Here is a 10849-nt window from a genome sequence, read left to right as displayed (position 1 = left end):
GTCTTGTGGAATCCATAAAGTTGTAATCCGCCTATTCTTCCAGTCTGTCTTCTGGGGGAGGGGCCTGCTGTGCTGCTTCTCAGGTGTCTTTGCCTAGGCGGATTTGCCCCAACCCTTTTAGGAAGATAGGCTCAGTGGAAGCTGGACCTCTGTGTGGCTTTTGTTCCCTGGAGGCTTTCTGCACCTCCTCAGAGGATCAGAGCAAAAATGGCTGAGCCCAGATCTCTAGCCCAGAGCTGAGACATCGTGGACCCCCTCTTCAATAAACCCTCTGGGACAAACAGTTTTCACTTTTGTGTGTGCCAAATTCTGCCGACTCTTGCAGTACGCACCCACTGCAATCCTTCCGTGGGGAGTCCCAGGGACCCGCCAGCGTTACTGCCCTTGGTGTGCCCTGGGACCATGAGTGGTTGCAGGCTCCTGCGTGCACCCTGCTCCACTGCTCCTGGGCCATGGATGGGTGCCCCCGTACTGTCCTTTCTGGGGCTGCTGCCACCCTGAGAGCTGTTGTCTTGTCATGGGCACAGCCATTTCACCCCTCCCAGGAAATGGTAAATAGCCTGTGCTTTCCAGTCCTTTTCAGGGTGCTCAGGCAAAGAGTGGACACCCGACTGGCCTGGCTCACGGTTTATGGCAGCCCAAGCTGAGAGTCCCTCCTGGGCTCGCTGACTATAACCAGTTTCATTGCTCCACTGCTTGGGTACTCTATCAGTTCAGGCACCCCCATTCTTTCTGTGTCTCCTGAGATCCTGAGACCACAATGACTCACTTAGAATTCTGCCCTTTTCATCTCCAGATGTCTCTCACTGGAGCAGTTTTCTAAGGGTTCCGATTTTATGCTCTGGTGTTATATTACTTTCCAGTGGCCAGCTTGCGGAGGCTTCCTCCCCCCTCCATTCATCTTCCAATATCTCCCTGAAAATTCACAACTCCGCACCTCCCACCTTGCAAAAAGCAATCGTTTTTCTACTTGCAGAGTTCCAGATATATTTTCTTAGATCTTAGGCTGAATTCATGGGTGTTCAGAATGGTTTGCTAGATATCCATCTAAATTCAAGGGACCAGATGAAATGAGGTCCCCTACTCTTCCGTCATCTTGCTGCACCTCTTGGGTCTGTTCAGGTTTTATATTTCTTCCTGTTTCAGTTTTGGTAGTTTATACATCTCTAGGAATGCATCCATTGCTTCCAGATTGCCTAATTTGTTGGCCTATGGTTGCTCATAACATGTTCTTATAATTGTTTGTATTTCTTTGGTGTTGGCTATGATCTCTCCTCTTTCATTCATTATTTTATTTATTTGGGTCCTTTTTCTTTTCTTTTTGAGAGGATCACATGGTTCTTATCTTTTCTTTATTAATGTGGTGTGTCACATTGATCTGTGAATATTGAACTACCCTTGCAGCCCAGGAATAAATCCCACTTCATCATGGTGAATGATTCTTTTAATGTATGTTGGATTCAAATTGCTAGTATTTTGTTGAGATTTTTTGCATCCATATTCATCAGGGATATTTGCCTGTAATTCTCCTTTTTAATGGGGTCTTTGTCTGGTTTTGGAATCAAGGTAATGCTAGCCTCATAGAATGAGTTTGGAAGTTTTTTCCTTCTATTTCTGTTGTTTGGAATAGTTTGAGAAGAATAGGTATTAACTCTTCATTATTTTTATTTTTTAAAGTTTTTTTTTTAATTCTAGTTACTTAACATGTAGTGTAATATTGGTTTAAGGAGTAGAATTTAGTGATTTATCACTTACATATAACACCCAGTGCTCATCACAAGTGCCCTCCTTAATACCCATCACCCATTTAGCTCATCCCCCAAACACCTCCCTTCTAGCAACCCTCAGTTTGTTCTCTATATTTGAGACTCTTAGGTTTTGCATCCCTCTCTTTTTTCTCCCTTCCCCTATGTTCATCTGTTTTGTTTCTTAAGTTCCAATATGAGGGGAATCATATGGTATTACTCAGCAGAAAGAGAAATCAAAGAATCAATCCCATTATGTTTAGCATAATACACTCTAACTCCATTTACGTCATTGCAAAAGGCAAGATTTCATTCTTTTTGATGGCTGAGTAATATTTCATTGTAAATATATACCACATTTTCTCTATCCATTCATCAGTTGATGGATGTTTGGGCTCTTCCCATAATTTGGCTACTGTTGATAATGCTGCTGTAAACATCAAGGTGCATGTGCCCCTTGGAATCAGTATTTTTTTGTATCCTTATTATAAATACCAAGTAGTACAATTGCTGGGTCATAGGGTAGTTCTAATTTTACCTTTTGAGGAACCTCCATAGTGTTTTCCAGAGTGGTTGCACCAGTTTGCATTCCCACCAACAGTGTAAGAGGTTCCCCTTTCTCTGCATCCTTGTCAACACTTGTTGTTTCCTGTGTTGTTAATTTTAGCCATTCTGACAGGTGTGAGGTGGTATGTCATCGTGGTTTTGATTTGCATTTCCCTGATGATGAGTGATGTTGAGCATCTTTTCATGTGTCTGGTATTAACTCTTTAAATGTTTGATATAATTCTGGGTAGCCATCTGGCCCTGTACTTTCATTTGTTGAGATATTTTTGATTACTGATTAAATTTCTTTGCTGGTTATCAGTCTGTTCAAATTTTTCTATTTCTTTCTGTTTCAGTTTTAGTAGTTTATATGTTTCTAGTAATTTCTCCATTTCTTCCACATTGCCCAATTTGTTGGCATATAATTTTCCATAATAGTCTCTTATAATGTTTTGCCTTTCTGTGGTGTTGGTTGTGATCTCTCCTCTCTCATTCATGATTTTATTTATTTGGGTCCTTTCTCTTTTCTTTTTGATAAGTGTGGCTAGGGGTTTATCAGTTTTATTAATTCCTTCAAAGAACCAGCTCTTAGTTTCGCTGATCTGTTCTACTGTTTTTGTTGTTGTTGTTGTTTGTTTGTTTCTATATCATTTATTTCTGCTCTAATCTTTATTAATTCCCTGGCTGGCTTTAGGCTTCATTTGATGTTCCTTTTCTATCTCCTTTGGGTGTAATGTTACAGTGTGTATTTGAGACTTTTCTTGCTTCTTGAGGTAAGCCTGGACTGCAATATACTTCCCTCTCAGGATCATCTTTGTTGCATCCCAAAGGTTTTGGACTGTCATGTTTTCTTTTCTTTTTTTTTTTTTAAGATTTTATTTATTTATTTGAGACAGAGAGAATGAGATACAGAGAGCATGAGAGGGAGGAGGGTCAGAGGGAGAAGTAGACTCCCCGCCGAGCAGGGAGCCCGATGCGGGATTCGATCCCAGGACTCCGGGATCATGACCTGAGCGGAAGGCAGTTGCTTAACCAACTGAGCCACCCAGGCACCCTGGACTGTCATGTTTTCATTTTCATTTGCTTCCATGTATTTTTTTAATTTCTTCTTTAATTTCCTGGTTAACCCATTCATTCTTTAATAGGATGTTCTTTAACCTTCATGTATTTGTCATCTTTCCAAAATTTTTCTTAATAATCTATCCATTGACGTCTGTTAATAGATTGTTAATCCATTGATGGGGTGTTAAAGGCCCCTCCTATTATTGGATTATTATCAATTAGTTCCTTTATGTTTGTTATTGTTTTATGTATTTGTATGTTCCCATGTTTGGTGCATACATATTTACAATTGTTATATCTTCTTGTTGGAGTGTCTCCTTTATGGTCATATAGTGCTTTTCTTTGTCTCTTTTTAGTCTTTGTTTTAAAGTCTAGTTTGTCTGATATAAGTATTCATACTCTGACTTTCTTTTGACATCCATTTGTATAAGAAATATTACTCCATCCCCTCACTTTAAGTCTATGGTTGTCTTTAGGTTTAATATAAGTCTCTGGTAGGCAGCATACAGGTGGGTCTTGATTTTTATCCATTCTGGTATCTTATGTCTTTTGACTGGAGCATTTAGTCCATTTACATTCAGTGTAATTATTGCCATGTATGTAGTGCCATTTTGTTACTTGTTTTTTGTTGTTGTTGTTGTTTCTGGAGATTTTTACTCTTTTTTTCTTGTCTTTGTCACTTTTGGCCTCTCCTTTGCACTCAGAGTCCCCTTTAGCATTTCTTGCAAGGTTGTTTTAGTGGTCATGAGCTCCTTTAGTTTTTATTTGCCTGGGAAACTCTTTATCTCCCCTTCTATTCTGTATGATATCTTGTTGGAGAGAGTATTCTTCGCTGTAGATTTTTCCCATTTAGCACATTGAATATACCATGCCACTCTCTTCTGGCTTGTCAAATTTTTGTTGAGATGGGTCTTGTCTTAAGGACTTCTTTGGTCTTGCTGACTTTAATATTTTGTTCTTATCACTATATTTTGCAAATTTAATTACAATGTGTATTTGTGTTGGCCTGATTATGTTGATTATTGATATTACTATTATTTTAAAAGAGAGAGAGAGAGGCAGAGAGAATCCCAAGCAAGCCCCATAGCTAGTGCGTGAGCCTGATGTGGGACTCAGTCTCACAATCCTGAGATCATGACCTGAGTCAAAATCAAGAGATAGATGCTTAACAGAGCCACCCAGCACCTCCCACTCCCAATTTTGTTGATTTTGATGTGAGTTCTCAGTCTCTCCTGGATCTGGATGACTGTTTCCTTCCCCAGATTAGGGAAATTTTCAACTATGATTTCCTCAAATAAATTCTCTGCCCCCTTTTCTCTCTCTTCTTCTTCTGGGACTCCTATAATAAGAATGTTATTACATTTGATGGAGTCACTGAGTTACCTAAGTCTGTTCTTGTGTTGTATAATTGTTCTTTCTTTTGTTTAGCTTCATTTTTTCCATTATTTTGTCTTCTATGTCATAAATTCATTCTTCTGCTTTTTCCAGTCTACTGCTCATTGCTTCAAGCCTGTTTCCCATCTTGTTTATTGCATTCTTCATCTCTGATTCATTCTTTTTTAGCTCTTTTATCTGTGTAGTAAGCATCTCACTGATGTCTTCCATGCTTTTCTCAAGCCCAGTGAGTATCCCTATGATTGTTGCTTTAAGTATTCCATTAAGCATTTTAGTTATATCTTTTTCCCTTAGATCTCTGGCTGTGGCCTTATCTTGTTCTTTAAATTGGGATAAATTCCTCCATCTTGGCATTTTGTTCAAGTCTCTGTTTTTTTCTGGATGTCAGAAAAGCCAATTACGTCTCCTACTCCTGATAGGAAAGAAGAGGTCATGTCATGCCCAAGGCCTGGCACTTCAGAGAGTGTCTCCATTGGGTGCTGCATGTCCTCTGGTGTTGTGTTTTGGCTGCCCTATCCTTCAGGCCAGTTTTCTGTAGAGGCTCTCCTTGTCTGCAGTGGGCAGTGTTTGGTCCCTGGCCTGAGTATGGCAAGTTTTAACTGGGTATGCTCTGGTCTGCTTGTGAAATGAGACCTGACACCACTTCCCTGCAGAACTCTCTGGTTGGAAGGCACTGTGTGCAGGAGTTTGTGTTGGTCTTTTGAGGGAGGGGCCTGACATGCTGGAACAGAGTAACCCGAGAAGGGCTGTCCTGCCAGAGGGTGGGTGGGGTTGTGGAGGTGGGTGGGTGGGTGGGGTGGGGTGGGGCCTGGTGTAAGCAAGGTAGACAGCCAGGGTCAGCAATCTCCTGCTTCCTGCAGGTTCCTCTGTGCTTAAATTGAGGCTCAGGGGAGGAAAATGGCACAACCAGCTCCTTTGTTCCCCGAGAAGGGTCTCCATGAGTTATGCCTGTCAGGGTGTGCTCTGAGCAGAGCAAATAATCTCTCCGCTGTGTGTCCCAAGCATTTTTCAGATGGCTGTGTCCATGTTGTCTGCCCCTGGGTTGTTTGCCTGCCTTCTCTACAGGAGCAGGGCAGTGTCCTTCAGGCTCTATCCCAGCCAAGCCTGCTGACCTTTAAAACTCCAGGCTTTAAGTCTTGTTGGTTGCAAGAACTCACGAAATTCAACCCCTTTCATTTTCCAAGCCATTGGCTTTGGGGAAACCTCCTTGTGCATTCCCCTGTGTGTTCCTCTCTCTTTCACCCTTGCCTGCAACCAGGGCTTCCCCTCCATAGCACCTGTGATCTGTTTCTCCCTATATCACATATCCGTCCTTCCTACCTTCTTAGATGTTGCCTCTTCTTTCTCTTTACTTGTGGAGTTTGTTCTGTCAGTCTTCAGGTAAATTTCTGTGTTATTTAGGATGATTTGATAGCTACCTAGTTGTGTTTGTGGTATGAGATGAGCCCAGGGTCCTCCTACTCAGCTGCCATCTTCCCTCTCCTGATTTCCTTATCTTTAAGGTGGAGATAATAATGTCTGATTTACTTATCTAGAGATCGTTTTGTGAGAACTGAGAGAAATTAGTAAAGAGAACTAATTTGAGAGAAGAGAAAAATCTGTAAAAGTGTTAAAAGTCCTTTAGATATGAAAGTGGTGGTTAAATATAAAAAGTCCTGGTTAGATCACTCTAGTAAAGGGAAAGGAGTGAAAGCAAATGGGATTACAGAGCATTTTTGCTGTGTATTATGTATCCACTGTTTACAAGCTATATACAAGTTATCTGTAGAGTAGCATTCTTAGATTCAAGGACATTTAGCATATCCCACATCTGGGAATCTGCTTATTTCCAGGAAATGTGTACATTTGATTGGCCCATACTGACCCAACTATTGATCAATCTCCCTTATCTAATGCCTACTCTGTTCCCAATTCTGTACTAGGGACCTGAAATAGAAGAATTTCAAAATCTCAAATGTGCCTCCTTCCCTTGATGACATCATATTTTAACTGTGGGGACAAGATACACTATTCCTATTTTTCATATAAAAAATTTGGATTTGTGGTGAAGTATACATGTTCCTATGGAGACATTGGAATAACTTTTTAAAATCTGTACTGTAATAAAAGAATCAGGATGTTTGGTTATAATACATGCAGAAATAGCATATGCTATATACTACTTAAGTGTGAAAGGAGTGAGAGAGTGCTACAAGGAAGATTTCTTTGATATAGGGTGGTCAAGAAAGTTTTCATTGAAGAAGCAAGATATATAAGCTTATGAAAAAGAGGGAGAGGGCATACTAAACATGAACACAGTGATTATCAGAATAGCAATTGTTTCATATTGGAGGGAATCCAGTATTGGGCAAGAATTATTATATTCTTCCCATTTCATAAGTATATCAAAGACTTTAATTGATCTCAAAGTTAGAAAAGGGTAGAGCCAGCATTTGAATCTAAATAATCTGATTCGAAGTTCAGTGTTCTTTCCGCAAGGCCACTTTTCCTCTACTTCAGGTGCAAGATCTCATAGCAGTCTCCAAAGGCCGCCTATTCCTTCTTTTTCTACTCACTAGTCCATCATCTCTTTTAATCTTTATCTATAGTTTTGTTTTCCATTCTGTTGTAGTGCAACAGACTAGAAAGTGGAAAAGACCCATTGTATACCTAGAAAACAGATTTTAAAGTAGACTGTGAGTGTGCTGTAGGCTTAGTTGTTGGCATGTCTTGAGGAACTATTCATTTTCACAAGTTACAAATCATTTTTTTTTTTACAAGAGAGAACATCTTAAAACCTCTTTACATGCCATGTCCCATTACCAATCTTTTCTATTAAACAACTAGACAATATGAGCATAAATTGTCTCTGTCAGATACTACTGATCTGAGGAGAAACTGGAACATAGGTGACACTGTTACTGACTTATTTGGATCCAACAACACATATCCCTCCATTCACCCTGTTCTTTATGGTAAGTCTTGATCTCATTTCTATCTTCATTACAACTTCTAGAGTCAGCCTAGGCCTGCTATGAGTGATCAAACCATTTCTCTTAATCTCATGGTATGGCATTCTGATATCTTTTAACCAGGTACTCATTCCTCCCAATTGAGACTTAATTCTGACTTGGTCCCTGAAATACACCAAAGCACATTATTCTTAGAGGCCGAGCCAACACTAACATGACTCAGATGAACTCAGTGGGGTGGCCAGTAGAATTCCCATTCTCATTTGTGGGCACAGATTTATTTGTTGACTGTTTCTATCACTTTGAGCAAACAAAAGTTTGAGACAGAGATGAATAAAAGCCAAGGTTGAGATAAAAGCCAAACTGAAAGACAAAATTAAGGATTGTAAAACACAATAGTTGATTACTTATTAAGCTCTTTATAGAGTAGCAGACTAACAGAGATATCGTGGAAAATGGGGCTCTGCATGCAGAGGTGTTCCCCTTCAAATATGGATGTTATGAGCATCCAGTTGAAAGGTCGGTTTATTCAAATTTTCCCCTTCTCTAGTCACTTCAAATAATCAGCTGGAGGAAAAAAGGTCCCAGAAAATTTCTTCTACATCCAAGTTTCAAGTCCTTGTTTATAATTCATCACTCTTGCTCTTTGGCCCCCTTTATGTACATCCTATCTTAGCTTGTTGAAAATTCACTAATCCTTGGAGATTTCTCTTTTGAAAGCACTTGGAGTTCTCCTTTGATCTTCCTCTACCTTTCATTCTGATCATCTATGCCACTCTGATTATCTGCATTGCTGCCTACTTTTCATCTGTGAAAACCCTGATCAAACTCTAAGTACAGTTGGTCCTTGAACAACATGGGTTTGAACTGCACAGGTCTGCTTATAGATTTTTTTACAGTACAATACTATAAATGTATTTTCCTTATGATTTTCTTAATAACCTTTTCTCTAGTTTATTGTAAGAATACAGTATATAATACATGTAATGTACAAAATATGTGTTAATTGTTTATGTTATCAGTAAGGCTTTCGGTCAACAGTAGGCTATTAGTAAAGCTTTTGGGGAGTCCAATTTATATGTGGAGTTTTGGCTGCATGGGGGGTTGGTGCTGGTACCTCTAACCCCTATGTTGTTCAAGGGTCAGCTGTATTTCAGGATGTTTTTTCAGAAAAGAGAAATGAGACATGACAGGGGCCATGCACATAATGGGTGTACAAAGAATGCCAAAAGAACTTGAGGAGTGACCCCAAGTAAAAAAGAACTGAGAAAGGACACACTACTTCTGCATTGGCAGAGTTTCGAATGATCAACATTTTTTTTGACATAAGCAGCAGTAGACAATCCTGATGGAAGAATTAGATTAATTTATTCACCTATCAGAAGGCATAGACTGTGAAATTACTCTTCCACAGAAACAAAAGTACTGTGATTTGATATCTTCCCAGCCCTTTCACATGTTACCTTACTTAATCCTAACAATTCTGTTAGGTGTAACTATTTCTGTTTTACAAAAGAAACAAAAGCTAAGAGTTAAACTGCTTTCTCAGATTTGTCTAGTGGGGAATAGCAGGCAGGAAGCATACAGCCAGATTTACAATAAATGTAATATAGATACAGTGCTTCTTTCCCTGAACCATGGCTGCCTTTCCAGAATTGGTAAAGCAGGTAAGAGGCAGCCATTTTAGCAGAGTGAGAAATAATCCTGTAGGAACACAGAATATGGCATATAGTACGTTAGGAAGGGCCTTTTTCATAAGGTGAAATTTTAAAAGCTATCAAGGGAAGCAGTATATCTGACTGCTAAAAGATGAGAGGGTAATTACAGACTGATACAAATTGTATTTGCTGTTTTTTTACTGAGCTATCAGAGCTCTGTAAATCATAGAATTTGAAAGTCAGTGGTTTTCAAGGGATGAGGTGTCTAACACTGACTTTTTAAAAATTTTTATTTTTTAAAATTTAAATTCAATTAATTAACATATTATGTATTATTTGTTTCAGGGGTACAGGTCTATGATTCGTCAGTCTTATATAATACCCAGTGTACATTACAACACATACCTTCCCCAAAGTCCATTAACCAGTTACCCCATCCCTCTACCCTCCTCCCCTCCAGCAACCCTCAGTTTGTTTCCTATAATTAAGAGTCTTGGGCGCCTGGGCGGCTCAGTTGGTTAAGTGACTGCCTTCGGCTCAGGTCATGATCCTGGAGTCCCGGGATCGAGTCCCGCATCGGGCTCCCTGCTCGGCGGGGAGTCTGCTTCTCCCTCTGACCCTCCTCCCTCTCATGCTCTCTGTCTCTCATTCTCTCTCTCTCAAATAAATAAAGAAAATCTTAAAAAAAAAAAAAGAGTCTCTTGTGTTTGTTTCCCTCTCTGGTTTCGTCTTGTTTCATTTATTCCTCTCTTCCCCTATGATCCTCTGCCTTGTTTCTTAAATTCTATGTATCACTGAGATCATAAGGGAATTGTCTTTCTCTGATTGACTTATTTCACTTAGCATAATACCCTCCACTTCCATCCATGTTGTTGCAAATGGCAAGATTTCATTTTTTTTTAAGGCTGTGTAATATTACATTGTGTGTGTGTGTGTGTGTGTGTGTGTGTACCACATCTTTATCCATTCATCTGTCGATGGACATCTGGGTTGTTTCCATCGTTTGGCTATTGTGGACATTGCTGCTATAAACATTGGGGTGCAGGTGCCCCTTCAGATCACTACATTTGTATCTTTGGGGTAAATATACAGTAGTGCAATTGCTGGGTCATAGGGTAGCTCTATTTTTAACATCTTGTGGAACTTCCATACAGCCACTCCACATACAGAGTGGCTATACCAGCTTGCATTTCCACCAACAGTGTAGAAGGGTTCCCCTCTCTCTGCTTCTGCACCAACATCGGTTGTTTCCTGACTTCTTAATTTTAGTCATTCTGACTGGTGTGAGGTGGTATAGCACTGACTTTTTTTTTATTCTTATGTTAATCCCCATACATTACATCATTAGTTTTAGATGAAGTGTTCCATGATTCATTGTTTGTGCATATCACCCAGTGCTCCATGCAAATGTGCCCTCCTCAATACCCACCACCAGGCTAACCCATCCTCCCACCCCCCTCCCCTCTAGAACCCTGTTTGTTTTTCAGAGTCC

Source organism: Mirounga leonina, unplaced genomic scaffold, assembly GCF_011800145.1.
Source record: "Mirounga leonina isolate KUSES-001 unplaced genomic scaffold, KU_Mleo_1.0 Mir_204, whole genome shotgun sequence".
NCBI classification, from domain to species: domain Eukaryota; kingdom Metazoa; phylum Chordata; class Mammalia; order Carnivora; family Phocidae; genus Mirounga; species Mirounga leonina.
Note: the sequence above shows the minus strand (reverse complement) of the source record.